Source organism: Ipomoea nil, unplaced genomic scaffold, assembly GCF_001879475.1.
Source record: "Ipomoea nil cultivar Tokyo-kokei standard unplaced genomic scaffold, Asagao_1.1 scaffold1179, whole genome shotgun sequence".
Classification (NCBI taxonomy): Eukaryota; Viridiplantae; Streptophyta; class Magnoliopsida; order Solanales; family Convolvulaceae; genus Ipomoea; species Ipomoea nil.
In genome coordinates, this window is record NW_017617607.1 from 1,863,912 (window position 1) to 1,880,257 (window position 16,346).

Sequence of the window (16,346 nt, forward strand, 5' to 3'; positions counted from 1 at the left end):
ACGTTGTTGCTAAATTACACGCCTAGCTTATTTTCATTTTTGTTCATAAGGTTATGATTTGATCTCAATCTTTTCCTGGGTAAATGCAAATTCTGAAGGGATTAGTAGCTATGTGTATTAGTACGTAGTAGCACTGTAAAACATTGATGCTTTAGGGGGGTGCACCAAACGTATATCAGAGTGGTATGGCAAAAAAGGATTAGTATTTGGTGTGATGGAAATGGGGAAGTTGTCTGACGCCATTGATTTGTTTGAGTTTGTCATCTTAGTTTATTCTTTCAACTGTGTGGACAAATATAAATACATTCTTTCCACTGGGTATTCCAGCCTTGCGGCCAATCTGCGTATGCTTTCTTCACAATTCACAGAGTTTAAGCTCAAAGGCCTCTTTTTGTATGGGTGGGGGAATTATAGAGCAACAACTAAAACCATGAATTTGTATCTTATTCTTTATGTTGATGGTGCAGTGCTGTTGAACTTCTACTAATATTTCTAGAATTTCTTTTCCTCGATAGCACCGTGTATCTAAATTATACGTATAGTACCCACGTTGTTGTTTTCCTTTTATTTCTCTGCTTTGTCTAAATTTCTAACTTGTCTTATTTTCGTTTTAATTCAGTACGTTATGAGGTGGATTTAAAATCCTTTCCCTATCAAGTCTTTAGCTGTGCAAATATGTTTACTATGTCATCATAGTTTTATTTAATCAAATGTGTGGGCAAATATATTTAATAAAGGATGTGTTGTTTTTTTTTCAATTCTGTTTAAATTGATTTCTAACATGATTTTTTTGTCCGGTGTAGATGATCTTGCTGGTAACATTACTGGTGTGGATGAAGGTTGTCGGCTCGAAAGATCACCTGGGTCATCAAAGTATTGGTGGCCACAATGTGATGATGGGAGTAAGCCAGTCATAGGCCAAACTTTTAAAACTCTAACGGAGGGTGAGAAATTCTATATAGAGTATGCTGCTTTTGTGGGGTTTGATGTTAGGCATGGTTCTGTGAAGAAGGATAAGGGGGGGGGGGGGGGGGGTGGTTTTGAGACTTTTTCTTTGTAATCGCGAGAGATATAAGTCTGACTCGGGTGGCACACCCAATAGGGGGGCGAGGGGGTCACGATGATAGTCGCCCTGTGCCTGTGAAGCGTCGTAGGGTTTCAAATAGGGTGGGGTGTTTAAAACTCTAACGGAGGGTGAGAAATTCTATATAGAGTATGCTGCTTTTGTGGGGTTTGATGTTAGGCATGGTTCTGTGAAGAAGGATAAGGGGGGGGGGGGGGGGGGGGGGTGGTTTTGAGACTTTTTCTTTGTAATCGCGAGAGATATAAGTCTGACTCGGGTGGCACACCCAATAGGGGGGCGAGGGGGTCACGATGATAGTCGCCCTGTGCCTGTGAAGCGTCGTAGGGTTTCAAATAGGGTGGGGTGTAAGGCTATGATCATTTTTAAAAATGGCCAGACCAGGGGGTATTGGGTGTTTCATTTGAGGAGAGGCACACTCATGTGTTGTGTACTCCTATGTCTAGGCAGTTCATGAAAGTGAACCGCAAACTTGATTTTGGACATTAGGCGTTCATGGCTAATTACGCAAAGGCAAACGCGGGGACAAGTCAGGGTGTTAGGATTTTAAAAGAGTTTGTGGGTAGTTATGAAAATGTTGGGGCAACTTGTGTTGATTTCCATAATTCAAAATGCGACCTCCGTGCATATATTGATGGGTGTGATGTGCAGTATTTTCTTGATAAGTTGTCAAGGAAAAATGACAAGTGTGCCGCGTTTTATTATAAACATGACATTGATGAGAATGACCAATTACGACGTGTGTTCTGGGGTGATCTGGTAGCTCGTCGCAACCACACGGTGTTTGGTGACATTGTGTCCTTCGATGCAACGTACTCGACAAATAGGTATGTTTGGAATTACTTTTTTAAGGATTTTGTATCAGGAAAACAAAAATAACCATATAGATTTGATGATGGCAAGGTATAAAAGTGTTGTCCAGTTTAACAGAATTCCATAGTAGTGCAAACTATTGGCTAATAATTGGTAGGGCTTTGAAGAAATGATTATTCACATAATTTATTTGAATAATTTATTTTAAGCACTCTGATATATATATAGAAGTTCAGTAAATTTTCTTCCTATATCTAGTCCCAATAGAAGAGGTAATTCCTTTTCTACATTAATTATATTCGGTATTGAAATCTAGAGATTCTCACGGCTTATCTGTTCAAGCAGTGCAAACTGCGGCTCGACCAGGAACTCAACACCCAATCAATTCATCACCACATGCAACCCATCTAGCACAACACTTTTGCTTTCAAGGGTGCACGCCTCCTGCACACACCACTACCTCGTAATAGCAGGAACCTCTTATTAACTGTGTTCTAATGATCCAGGTACAAAATGATTTTCGTACCCTTCACAGGTGTGGATAACCACAAACGGTGTGTTACTTTTGGTGCCGCGCTGATCACCAAAGAGGATGTCGCATCATATGTTTGGGTGCTCGAGAGTTACAAGGAGGCAATGAGTGATGCTCCATCATGTTTTGTCACAGACCAGGACCCGGTTATGAGGATTGCTCTAGAACAAGTTTACCCAGGTAGTCGGCACCGGTTTTGCATGTGGCATATTATGATGAAGGTAGGTGAAAAGGTTGGCCCGGAGTTGTCTAAGGACGCGGTCTTTCAGGGCAGGCTGAATGCTATTGTTTGGGATGAAATTCAACAGCCCGATGTGTTTGAGACTAGGTGGCAAGTGTTGCTAGGTGAATATGGCTTGTTAGACCATAATTGGTTCACACAATTGTGGGAGACACATCGATATTGGATCCCCGCATATTTCAAGGGTATGCTACTCTATGGGCTAGTTAGAACCACGTCCCGATCTTAGGGTGAGAACAGTTTCTTCGGAAGGTATTTAATCCAGACTGCCAGTTTGGTGGAGTTTCACAGTCACTTTGAATCTGCAGTAGATGCACAACGGCAGATCCATACCACGCTTAATGCGGTGTGCGAAGGACATTTTGCTCCGACAAAAGGACTTGAAAATGGAACGTCTTGCGTTGGCCGTGTACACCGTCACAATTTTCCACGAGGTACAAGCAGAAATTTATGCAGGGTGTTATTCGTGTGGGGTAGTGTCCGTAGAACTTACCGGTGATATCATCAATTATGGCATAAAAGACGGTGACAACCAACAGTACCAGGTTAGGATGGTTGTGCCGCCACATTTTCATAGTCTTCAAAAACAACAACGTAGACAACATCCCATCAAGATACATAGTAGACCGCTGGACACGCAAGGTTTGTTTGCGCGCGGGAATTTCAGATCGATGGCCTTACAATACACTCAAATGTCAACGACGATGAAAGCAAGACTCAGGAGAACAGGATGTGGACAGAGATCTTCGCATGCGTGGGGTTGGCAATTAATAGCTCATAACATGTTGAACGGTTAACCCAAGTGACCCACCAGCTAAAGGATTCTTTTGTAGGGAAACCAATGGCCCGGTAGACCACAAAAAAAATAATCCAATGATTCAAGCATATTGTGGGTCGGTACCGTCTTTGGCAGTGACATTCAAGCCCCCAATTGTTGCAAAAAAATAAAGGTAGTGGAAAAAGATTCAAGGGGAAAAGGGAAAAAGTCATTGAGCAGTCTGTGAAGGGGGTTAGGAAATGTCACGGGTGTAGCAAATACGGGGGACACAATAGTCGCACTTGTGAAGTTCTTCGAGGAACGCGTATGGTGGAAGAGGGGAGGGGGTGGGGGGTGGAGGGGGGGGGGGGAGAAAGCCTTTGAGCAGTCCCGGGACTTGTGATGGCCAAGCACATCTGATGGTGTTGTTAGTTGGATAGTTGCTAGCAATATAATTTTATTTAGATGGGTGCTAGACACTATATAAAAATCATTGTGCTCGTATTTTAAATTGCAATTTTACAGCGATGCACGCAGTACACTATGAACCTCGGTTACTAGTGTAATAAATAAATGTGGGATCTGTACTGGGTGGCTGGGTCCCTTGTAACCTTTTTTTTTTTTTTTTGTGCTTTGTTTTTGTTCATTAAACACCCTCATCAGAATACAAGTGGGTATTAGCTGTGTAACAAAGGCCACTACCCTAGACCACGTGACAGCATTAGATTAATGGCTTAGTGTGGGCTTGGTTTAATGTATCTGGTTACTATGCTTCTTGCTGTAATTTTTTTTGGCTCTGTTAGTTTGTAATCTTTATAGTAGTCTAAGGCTTGGGGGGAGAATTGCAATATAGACCTCTGTGGTGGGGGAATTCCCTCATAACTGATGTCGAACTTGCACGGAATGCACGGTGTTTTAATTGTAGTGCATTACAACCAGCTGTGCGGTCCAACGACAACCAAACAACATTGGCACAAGGTGGAAATAAATTCCATAGATACCGAATTACTAGGAACATCAGAATTAACCAACTACAAATAACCATGAGACTGTAGAGTCTTTATTAAAACACTATTAAATCATGGCAGCACAGTGCAGATTGCCTGGCCTAGACTACTATTCCTGTGAAACCCATAATGATGTCTAGGCAACACTGTGTATAACAGTAGGAAGAAAACATCCCACTCAATAAATCAATAAAAAAACCATTTATTATGCAGGGGAATAACATTATTATGCTGGAAAAATGTTTAGCCATTTATTATGCAGAGGTCCTAAACTTTGCATCTCATTGCTGCCCGAATTCACCGCCATCCTAAGATCATTGTCGCCAAGCTTTTTTCCGGCGAATGTATGCTTTGGTACGTACAACAATTGTTTCCCAGTGCCCATTAATTCGGACAACAATATGTTGTGCAAGTATCTCTAGCGCACCTTTCGGAGCTCATTCTGGTCCCCCTTCTGCAAGCCACAATCCCAATCCTTACACTTCTCGCCCATGTACACTTCCATGTGTCTCATTGTGTAAACCCCGCTGTCTTCTTTGTGTTTACAATCTCGCCACGACATCTGCATCCGTATAGCCCTCATATTGTCAACAATGGTTGACCGTAAACCCTACCCTTTGTTATGAAGATATGCTGATAGCATATCGAGCTGGCGGGGGATAACAAAACGTGAGTTCAGTACACCAATTTGAATAAAACACATCATATCTAGCCATACGATCAAGCTGTGCATCGTGGGTGAAAAAATAAAAACCAAATTAAAATACCAATGGAAAAAACAAAATGCAAAACAACGGCCAATCAAACCAGATATCACGATTGACCAACCCCCCACCCCCCACCATAACTCACAACAACATCACACCATATGCAGTCACGACTGCAGACACACACCCCCCCCCCCCCTGACCAAAAGCCCACCGTAGTAAGTTTCATTGCACATCAGTCAGATAAATCAACCAGTAATTAACGGCGACATAACACACTGATCTGGCACTGCAATCCGAACTGACCAACTATCCAATCAATACACTTACCAATTCCTGTCGGATGGAGCCATATCTATCCTTGTTTTTAGCAGCTACCGGGGAGTTGTAAATGATTTCAAACCTGTGCTTCCGCATGTTTACACACAGCACGTAATAGTGAGCTGCTTTCAGAATGGGGAAGAAAAACTACACTCAAACATTTGTATTCGCCAAAGGAATCTGATTGGTCACTTACTTTTTAAATGCAAAGAAACACTAGGTTAGTAAATGGTTACTTTACCAGGTCTACAGTGGCACAGTTAATATGTGGTGCACGCTCAAAACCTTATCCAGCCGTTCTGTAAACAAACCCAAGCGTACATCCCAGTCACCCGTGGAAAAAATAACACTGCTCAACTGTTGAATGTGTGGCGGGGGGGGGGGGGTGGGGGACAAAGAGACATAGGTAGTTAGGTAACATAAATAATGCTTTAATAAAGGGTCATATATCACATACCAAAGTGTATATCGTAACGAACACTCTCCTAGGTGCGTCCGGCTTTCTACCCTTCTCCAACTCATTCAATACGCACGTTCAACATTCCACCACTGGCATACGTATTGCACTGTCGAATTGTAAAGACATGAAGTCTTTCAACTGCCCATCCGTTAAACGAGAAAACCTCCTCGGTGCTGCAAAGTGTTTTAAAAAACACCCAAAAAAAAAACAGTGTTCAGTGAATTAGCTGTGTAATATATGTAGAAAGGACAGTAACGCAAACGATACTAACTAGTTCCGGTCTTGATGGTGAAAGAACCATTGCTACAGAGAGAAGCGGTCGGGATCGGGAATTGCAGCAACCGTCGTATGCCCCTTAGGATAACTATTCAATAAGTTCAAACCCCCCAAAGGCTCAGCACCTGACCTTGCATCACAGCACAATTCCTGCAAAGGCGCCCTTGGTCCCGATCCACCAATACAAGCAGGTAATGCATCGCTGTTTGTGTGTTTGCACTGTGATATGTCAACACCGAAACCAAGTCAAATCAATAATCAATCACATAAAGGATATAAAAACCACAATTTAGTACCTGGACTACTAGTCCAATATTCTCCGAAGTAAACGCGCGCCCCACTTGCGTTTGAGGGGTTACAACGTTACGGTTCTGTTTTGTTTAAAGTGCTAATCAATTCACAGCCACCACCACAGGCATAACGAATTCTGCAAAACTAACAGACTAACCTCAATGGTGTTTGCACCGACTACATTGCCGACAACACCTCGCAATACACACCCACCAGTTGATACATCTAAACTGCCACCATTCTGCCCACCTGTGCTGTGCGGTCGATTCGGGAATAAGACACCAAACTGTGGGCCACCAAAGTCTTGTGTCAAGCCTAAACTAAAGCTAGGTGGATCAAACCCCTCCTCAGTATTCTTGTGTCCAACCTCAATCTCGTCAGCTACAGCAATAGTCTCCACCCAGAATGTTTCACCGTCTTGTGTGCCAGTCTGTGTAGTCAGTGTTTGTTGGCTTCGTCTCATGCCCAACAACTTCCCGGCAGCATCTAGCGCCTCTTTAAAGTGTGGATTGTCGAACGTCTCATCCGGGGCTTCCTTCGCTATCTCAATCAATTCTTCTACGGTGGAAGTTATGAGTTTTGATTTGGCAGCAATTAGCTCGGCAAACCCCTACATTTTGAATTTCCTCGAATCATCACCAAAGTACAACTGAGTGGACACAATAATTATTCATAATACACCAATGACAACAAGGGGCAGGTGCCAACATAGGCAAAGAAACACAACGAAAACACAACTCCCCGTTGAACAAGAATACAAACACAACGAAACACAAATCTGTGGTAAATTGGTTAGACAATAATGAGCAACAAAACCCCCAAATATAAACCATATGCTCTACGGATAGAAACAGCAGCGACCGTACAACGGCACACCGCAAAAAAACCGATGCTCGCTCCACCCCAGTTTTAACAACTAAAACTGCAGACCTGTTTTGTACTGCCGCCCAAAGCCCCATGCTCTTCTACTCCGGTAACATCCCGCAACGGTTCGATCACTAATCCAATCTCAAATCCCCCCGCTTGAATCTCAGCAGACTCACGCTCCTTCAAAAGCTTTCTAGTCCATCCAATTAAGGCAGTGACGCTCCTAGCAATTACCCGATGACCCAACGCTACTTTGTCCACGTAGAACAACTGCAAAATCAAAACAAACGAAAAAGTTATAAATGACGAATCATCTACATAAAGCTGCTCGTTTTAGGTCTGTTAATTAAACAAGGAAACTGGAAAAAAAATCTCAGACCACTAGGAATAGGAGTGGCCCCGTAAAACGTTGCATCTTGTCTTCTGCCCAATCACGGTGGGTTTTGACTAACCGTTTAAGCAAGTACCCACACCAATCTAAGTCCCATATCTTGTCCACTTCTTCAAGCTGGTGTAAAAACTGCTGGTTGGCGTAGCCATTCTGGGTGCTTTCAATCAAAACAGTAGCAATAGCCGCGCAGAAGTGACGCTTGAACCACACACCACCATCCTCGCAGGTTAGCATCACCTGACATACCTTCTTCAAGGTTATTGTGCTGTCTCGCTTTCCAACTTTGGCTCGCCAATCCCTCAATTCCTTCCCCACTTTCTGACTAGGCCGACATACTATCTTTGTTGACCCTAATGGGAGCCCCAGAACAGCACCAACATCTCCTCTTGTAATTGTAGAGCTATCTCGCGCTGGACATTTAGTGTGAGATTGGTAGGGTTGAACGCACTGACCAACCAACATCCTAGCCGCAATGGGATCTCATTAACTTCCAGACTCAAAATAACGCCCATTCCCATGTCGGTAACAGCCTGTCTTTGCTGTGCATTGAATTCGGTCATAGCACGGATAAGGTCCTTGGGTGTGCATTGGGTGTTAAATGATGGGAAATTAATTTCTTCTTACTGGGAAAGTTCAGGGACGGGAGTGTTTTCCGTCGTGCCCTCGGCCAGTTGGCAGCCTTCAACATCAGAAATCCTGGTTATCTTTCCTACACTACGACCAGAGCGAGTAACGATGCACTCATCCCCCGCAACACCGTCGCACAATCGTTTAGTCCCTACAATGAAGTCACGAGAACGCAGAAACGTGAACACATTTAACCATCATCAGTAAAAATCAGCAACGATATACACAATAAAGTATGATTTGTGTGTGTGTGGGGGGGGGGGGGAGGGGGGGGGTTAAGCAAAGAAACGTGGCCTAAGTGATGACCACCGACACTAATTACACCTCATAACCACGAGTGTCGAATTACTCACACACCCTATACTCTGTACACAAGAACTGCACCACCAAAAAATTACTCTACATTTAAATCATTGAGCTGCCCTAATGCATCACCGATCACAAATAGCATGAAATAAAATGTGAGTGACATTCACCTAAATTTAGCAAAAAAAAAATATATGTATATACATATCTGCACAATAGTTGGGAAAAAATGCCACAAATTTTAAATAAATACAAATCATCACACTATCCAAACAAATAAGTTGGTCCGATGGTTATTATAACAATCAGCCATCAAACAGTGCCCACCTATAAGAAATCCAGGTTTTGAAGGGGGTTAATGTATGAATTTATGGCAGTTCTGGGTGTAGCAGGAGGTTAAGAAAACAACTATCTATTAACAACATATCAAGTTCATAACTATGTAATATAAAAACTAATATCCATTATGCCAACACCACATGCTATCCACCCCCTGGGCACAATTAAATTATTCTTGTAACCTCCAACGTGGCACAGACATAACCCCACAACAAAACCTAACAACAAAAAATAAATATTAAACTTAAAAAACCCAAGCCACAACTGGAACCCTACAATCCAAATTCAAACCCCTTGAAGGATTTTGTCATAGAACCACAAACCGGGTTTCCCTGATCAGTGATACATATCACAACACACCCCAATCGACAACCAACTTATAGTAATACTAAATTTTTAAGACGCGCATCATTAGGAGGCTAATAGCACTGATGGTTAACAATTTGCACAAATTTTCACATCTAAAAACAGGGCAATAGACGTAGCCATTTTTTTTTATAATGACATTGATTTGTATCGAATCAACCTCCACACTAAGAGAACAGAACCACAAATCTCTTAAAACATTGCCCCTACCATACAAAATCACACGAACACCAGATTGTAACACCTAACTTCATGCCTATTTCATATGCGAGATATTAACATACAGCGAGCCCCATGCTGAGGCTCCAAAACACGACAAAACCCTAAGGGGAAAATGACTTACCTGGGACGGAAGATCCGCCGGCGGTACCGGTGACCTGAGTCCGCTTACGGTTGAGGGCCAACATTGCAGCAAGTCGAATACACCACACCACCGGCGAATGTTGTTCCTAGATGCCGGAATTCGCACACCAACCATCAAAAGTACTGGTACACGAACGACGGAATTGGGGGGGGGGGGGGGGGGGTTTGTACCATCGACAGTGGACTGATGACGGACGGATGAGGGGAAGTAATGCCCACTGGGGAATCTTTGCAATTAAATGTTGAAGAGCATATTTGATTAAATTAGGAACTTCTTGGAGAGCATATTTTTGATGAGTTTGAGCCTTGCTTGGCTTTTACATAATGCACATCCTTTGTATATACTTAGCTAGCTTTGAATAAGATAGAGTTAGAGAGCATTCTTGTTTGGGGGGTCACTTTCGGATCCCCTATGTAAGACTTGAGTTTTTCCGTTCTATGCATTTCCTTTTTCCAAAAAAAATAAAAAAAAATAAAAAAAAATAAAAAAAATGTGAAAGATGTCATACCGGGAATACCCCGGTGCAAATATTCCCTTCCCAAAATTAGTGAAAGAATCCCACAAAAGATGGGATTGCACAACCACAATCCTGACCGTGGGTGCTAGTCATCTAACGGTGTCGATCAGACCTCACAAGCACACCTAACACCTAAACCTCACCTGATTAATAACATATATATATATATATATATATATATATATATATATATATATATATATATATATATATATATATATATATATATTATAATCTCCAAAATTAGCAATTGTCTTTATATGTCATTTATATATTTTCCCTATTATTTAACTTCTATAATTCTCAATTTTTGATTACTCGCTTTCACATTATTCCGTTATATTCCTAATAATACAACATTTTCTAAAGATGAGCACGTGTGGTGGACAATCATATAATGAAGACATTTATTCATAAATTGAACTTATACATACATACATACATATATATATATATATATATATATATATATATATATATATATATATATATATATATATATATATACTAGCATTTTGTACGCGCGATGCGCGAAAACCTATGCCCAATATTAAAATATTGTTAAGTAACAAAATTTAAAAAATTAGTTAAAATTATGTTTCACAAGTTCTTAAAGTGATGATACTTTTAAATTATCATATATTTGAATATAGTGATCAAAACAATATATATATATATATATATATATATATATATATATATATATATATATATATATATATATATATATATATAAAATTTAATATTCATATAAATATTTAATTAAAATATAATTTATAATTAAATTAATTGTTATATAATAATTTTAATAAAATGATAACTAAAATAAAAAAAGATATGATAGATGTAGGTGTATGGTAAGATTGGTGGATATATTAAATACTAACGGTGTTATAACGGTGTAAGGGTGATTTTGTCCAATACAAATCAAATGTACAACAATTAAAGCAAAATGTATATATTTATTAGCATATAAAAAAGGGACACAAATCAAGGGCATAACTTGTATTGACACTTATTACTCCGCCACTACATAGAAATGCCTAGCAGTAGGGAAAGTAGTGGTGGAAATGAACCTATATAGTTAGGTATGTCTTAACAACATGTCATGCATGAGATCCAAGAAGACATTGCAAATGCTATATGAGGGGATTGTAATCAATGATGTTTTGTGTATTTTGTTTTGTATTCAAACTATGGAATAATATGATTTTTTTGAGCAAACATAGTTGTAATTATTTAGTAATATGTTTTTATTAACTTTTGTTACCTTTTACATATTTAGAATTAGTGTATTTAATTTATTTTTCTCTTAAAATTAAGTTTGTAAAATAAAATCAGAAAATTATAAAAATGAAAAACTGGAGAACTAGAGAACTAGAGAACTAGAAAATTGAAAATTAGAAATTTGAAAAATGAAAAACAGAGATATAAACTAAACAACTTTAGACCAAGATTTTTATTGTTCTACCCAATCTGACCCAATTCACATTTTAACTGATGAGTTAGCCTAGTTCAATGTCAATAGTAAATGGACATATAATGGGTCGACCTGTTCATTTGATACTACTAGAGAGAGAGAGAGAGAGAGGGGAGGGAGAGGGAGAGGAAAAGAGAGAGTAGAGTATGAGAAAGGAATCTAAAATATATTTTTCAAGTAAATATCTTAAGAAGATATTTTTCACCAAAATGAATCTTTTTTCTTTTGGTCAAATGAGAGCTTTTTTTTTTTTTTTTGAGAGAGGAAATGAGAGTTTTTATTAAGTCCATTTTCCTTGAATAATTAAGTAACAACAAATTCAAGAAATAAACTTTCGGAAGTTTTTTTTTTTTTTTTTTTTTTTTGGCTTTTAAACAATCCCTTAATATAAATAAAATATATAAAAACGTAACGACTTTAAAAACAGAATTCTGTAGGTATAGAATTAATCTAGTGAACCTTCGATCACCTAAGTATAAAATAAATAAATAAAAACTTCTCATAAGAATAGAAAAGTCAACTGAATAATGGTGTGCTACTGTGCTTAGTTTGCATCTAGCCGCCTAACCTGTGAAATTAGAAAGTCATACATGCAACACTAAATATTCATCTAGACGCGTTTGAATCAATCAAATACACAAATTAGTTCGTAATCGAATACAACCACACAATTGACAAATTTTTAAAAGAGAAAGGCATAAATGACCATCTTCATAGAAAATTAGAGTTAATACAATCTGAGGTCCTCCGAGTATAGTGATTTTGTCACGTTTAGTCTTAAACTTTAAATTGACCATTTGTTGTCATTCGATTTTCAAATTTTAACCATTCATGGTCTAAGTTAACCACTCATGGTCCTTCAAGTTTTGAAATTGAACCAGTCGTGGTCCTCTTGAAAGGACCATGGTTGGTTAAAATTTAATCGTTAAAGGACCATGTGTGGTAACTTGGATCACGAATGGTTAAATTTAAAAATTTAAGGACCACAGATGGTCAATTTGAAAATTTAGGACTAAATGTGACAAAATCACTATACTCGGAGGACCTTATACTCGGAGGACCTCAGATAATATTAATTATTATGTCTTAAAAAAATTTAAACATGAATATATGTACATGGAATCCACATCTTAACTATAATAAAGCTATATGGTTTGGGAAATAATTAATGTTACAATTAATGTCACAACATCCTTTATTATATATACTAGTTTTTTACGCGCATTGCGCGATTGAGATAATGCCCAATATTTTTTTAAATAAGTATTTTAAAGTATATCAATGCAAGATTATATTGGAATTGTTCATGCATAGATAATTGAATGTTAAATTTGTGTATTTAAATAGGCAATTCTAAGTTTACAAATGCAAGATAATATAGTCAAGATTGATTATAGTTGTCAATAAAATAATTGTATAGGTATGGTTGAAACCAAATACAGGACATAAGGGAGTGAAAATAAAAATTAGGGCATAAATTATTAAATACTTCGTATATACTAATATTGAAGAGCTAACTACTGATTGCCAAACAAGGACATTGCGAGATAGTTTCCCACTTCAATTTGTTGTGTGATTTGAATACTCTTTTTGTCAATAAATCTCCCAAGTAGTTAATATGATTGACTTAATTATATTTTTTAATTTTTTAATTTTTTTAAACAATTATTATTATTACTATTATTATTATTATTATTATTATTATTATTATTATTATTATTATTATTATTATTATTATTATTATTATTATTATTATTATTATTATTATTATTATTATTATTATATCATACCCTTAGGTCATTTTACATGTTAATCTAAACAGCTAATTTTTTCAAATATCTTTTTATCAACCATTGATATAATTCGCTGGTCAAATTCGCTAATATAATCCGCTAACGCTAACCGCTAACTGCTGATTGTCAAACAAGGATATTGCGAAGTTGTTCTCACTTCAATTTGTTGTGTGATTTGAATAGTCTCTTTGTCAACAAATCCTTCAAGTATTTAATATGATTAGCTTTATTAATTATATTTTTTTAATTTTTTCATGGTATTAATAAAATACTTGGTAAATAAATATATAGCATTATTTTGTATTATAACTTTGATATTTAATTAAAAAAAATAGTGCACAAAAAAAGGTAATAGACAATGTGTGAATATAATCAATTGATGAATTTGAATGTAAAGAATTTTTACATTGGAGAAATATAAAGACAATATAACTAATAAAATTATTTCTCTTAATTAATTTATTAATAATGAATTATTTTTTTAATAAAGACATTGTAGGGACAATGTAGCAAATATAATCAATTGATGAATTTGAATATAAAGAATTTTTATATTGGAGAAAAATAAATACAATATAACTAATGAAATTATTTCTCTTATTTAATTTATTGATAATGAATAATTTTTTTGAATAAAGGCATTGTAGACACATAATTCTAAATAAAAAAATGATATGTATTATTTTTTGTTGTAGCTACTAAATTATTATTTTTAATTAATTTAATAAAAGTAAAATAAAGTACTAATTATGCCAACTTTGATTGGGATGATGTTTGAACCTAAGATTTTTAAATTCTTATTAAAATCAATGAGTAAGTTAACGGTAAACTAACATAAATTAACGGAAAAGATAATATTTAACGGAAAAGTTAACGGAAAATCACATTCATTAAGGATAAATTAGGAAATCTTAATCTTAAAAAAAATTAAAATCTGATCAATCTGAGCTATTCATTTGATTAAAAAATTTGATCTCCATTTTTTCTACCCATTATAGGCCTAACTCTCTTGGGCTCTTATTAGTATAGTAGATATAAAAAAAAACACAACATTTGAAAAATAAAATAGCTATATATTATATAATCATATAAAAAATGTGTTCAATTAGAATTTAAATTTACTCATACAAAATTTGAAATTTGCTTTCCAAATGTAATTATCTAAGTTATTATTTGTATTGTGAAAATTATAATATAGATGAAATACAATTAAGAATAAATCAATGTAGTTATGTAAATTCTCTCTATAAGTTTATTTGAATATGCACATAATTAGAGATTATATTAACCATACAAAATTTTAATTTTAATTGTAATTTTGTATTCTATAAAAATAATAAATACTTGACCAATGGAAGCTCAAAATATTATTATATTAAATAATTTAAAATATTTTAATTTTTCTATTTTTTATTTATATTTATAATAACATAATTTTTTCCCGTGCATCGCGCGAGTGAATTACTAATAAGCAAAATAGGCGACACAAAACCACATCAACGTAACTGACTAATTATTTATTATTTGAATTCAATTATATTTTTTGCCCAGTGCCAAACACCTTGTGCTTAGATGGCACCCGGGTTGGACTTCCATATGGGAGGTTGTGAGTTCTACATCTCAGTAGAGGCGTTATTGGCTCTTTATGTTTCAGAATGTTGAGAAAGTAGTTATGAACAGATACTACATTGTAATAGAGTCAGTAGCATTCAAAAAAAAAATGATCCCGACTCGACAATCTATTAGATAGATGGATCAGTGCATAGTTCTGTTGATCCCGATTAGATGGTAAAAGTTTAGAGGGGAAGGTGAATAGACTTTTCAAGCTATTTAAAATATTCACACTTTAAAAATTAGCTCTAAGAAATGATAATAAGTATGGGAGTATAAGAATATTCAATACTCAGAGGATTATAACTTAGAGTGCACATCGAATAAATGTATTTAAAGTGTTGTCTATGAAAGATTTAAATGATTATGAGAATTAAGAGCATGCAATAAGTAAAATATCATGCAATGACTTTTTTCAAAACGTAACATATCAATAATTATTTTCCAATCAAAATTATAGGCACAATAATCATATAAGCAAATGACTGTAAGAATTACTGTATAGTATCACATGTGAACAAAAATGGTTGTTGTAGCGGGATTGCGAGAACCCAATTAAGCTATTCATTTGATAACCACAAGGTTACAAGTTCAATTTTAAGTATATAGTAGTAAAGATGTACTAAATCATGAATAAAATGTTTGTTACTTATCAGGGAAACATAATACCAGGACTATGTGGTCCAATGGTATCCGGGTTGGACTTCCATTTGGAAGATTATAAGTTCGAGCCTCAGTGGAGGCGTTATTGGTTCTTCGTGTTTCAGTACGTTGAGAAAGTATATGAACAGATACTACAATGTAATAGAGCCAGTAACTTTCAAAAAGTAATATTTTTATATTTTGATGTAAAAGTATTACTTTTTTCATCAAAAGTATTATATTTCCCCTTATAAGTAATGTTGCACTTATAAAGAACAATGTAATACTTTTGATGAAAAATGTAATACTTTTACATCAAAATGTAAAAGTATTATATTTTTCTTCACGAGTATTACATTTCTCATATAAGTAATAAATATTTTATTCTTGATTTAGTACATCTTTACTAGTATAAGTATTACATTTCATTTTGACCCGACTCGCTTCATGGACAATAATTTGTGAGACGATTTAATACCATTTGAAGTCCTCCGAATATATTGATTTTGTCACATTTAGTCCTAAACTTTCAAATTGACCATATGTGTTCCTTCAAC

General features: G+C 36.3%; 1 long non-coding RNA gene across 1 annotated transcript; it reads left to right on the top strand.

Moving 5' to 3' along the window:
• The first annotated feature begins 595 nt into the window (after positions 1-595).
• On the top strand, positions 596-16,340 carry LOC109183855. Its single transcript, XR_002054645.1, has 3 exons — positions 596-607; positions 12,255-12,258; positions 16,256-16,340. It is a non-coding gene; the product is annotated as an uncharacterized LOC109183855 (long non-coding RNA).
• The last annotated feature ends 6 nt before the right edge of the window (positions 16,341-16,346 follow it).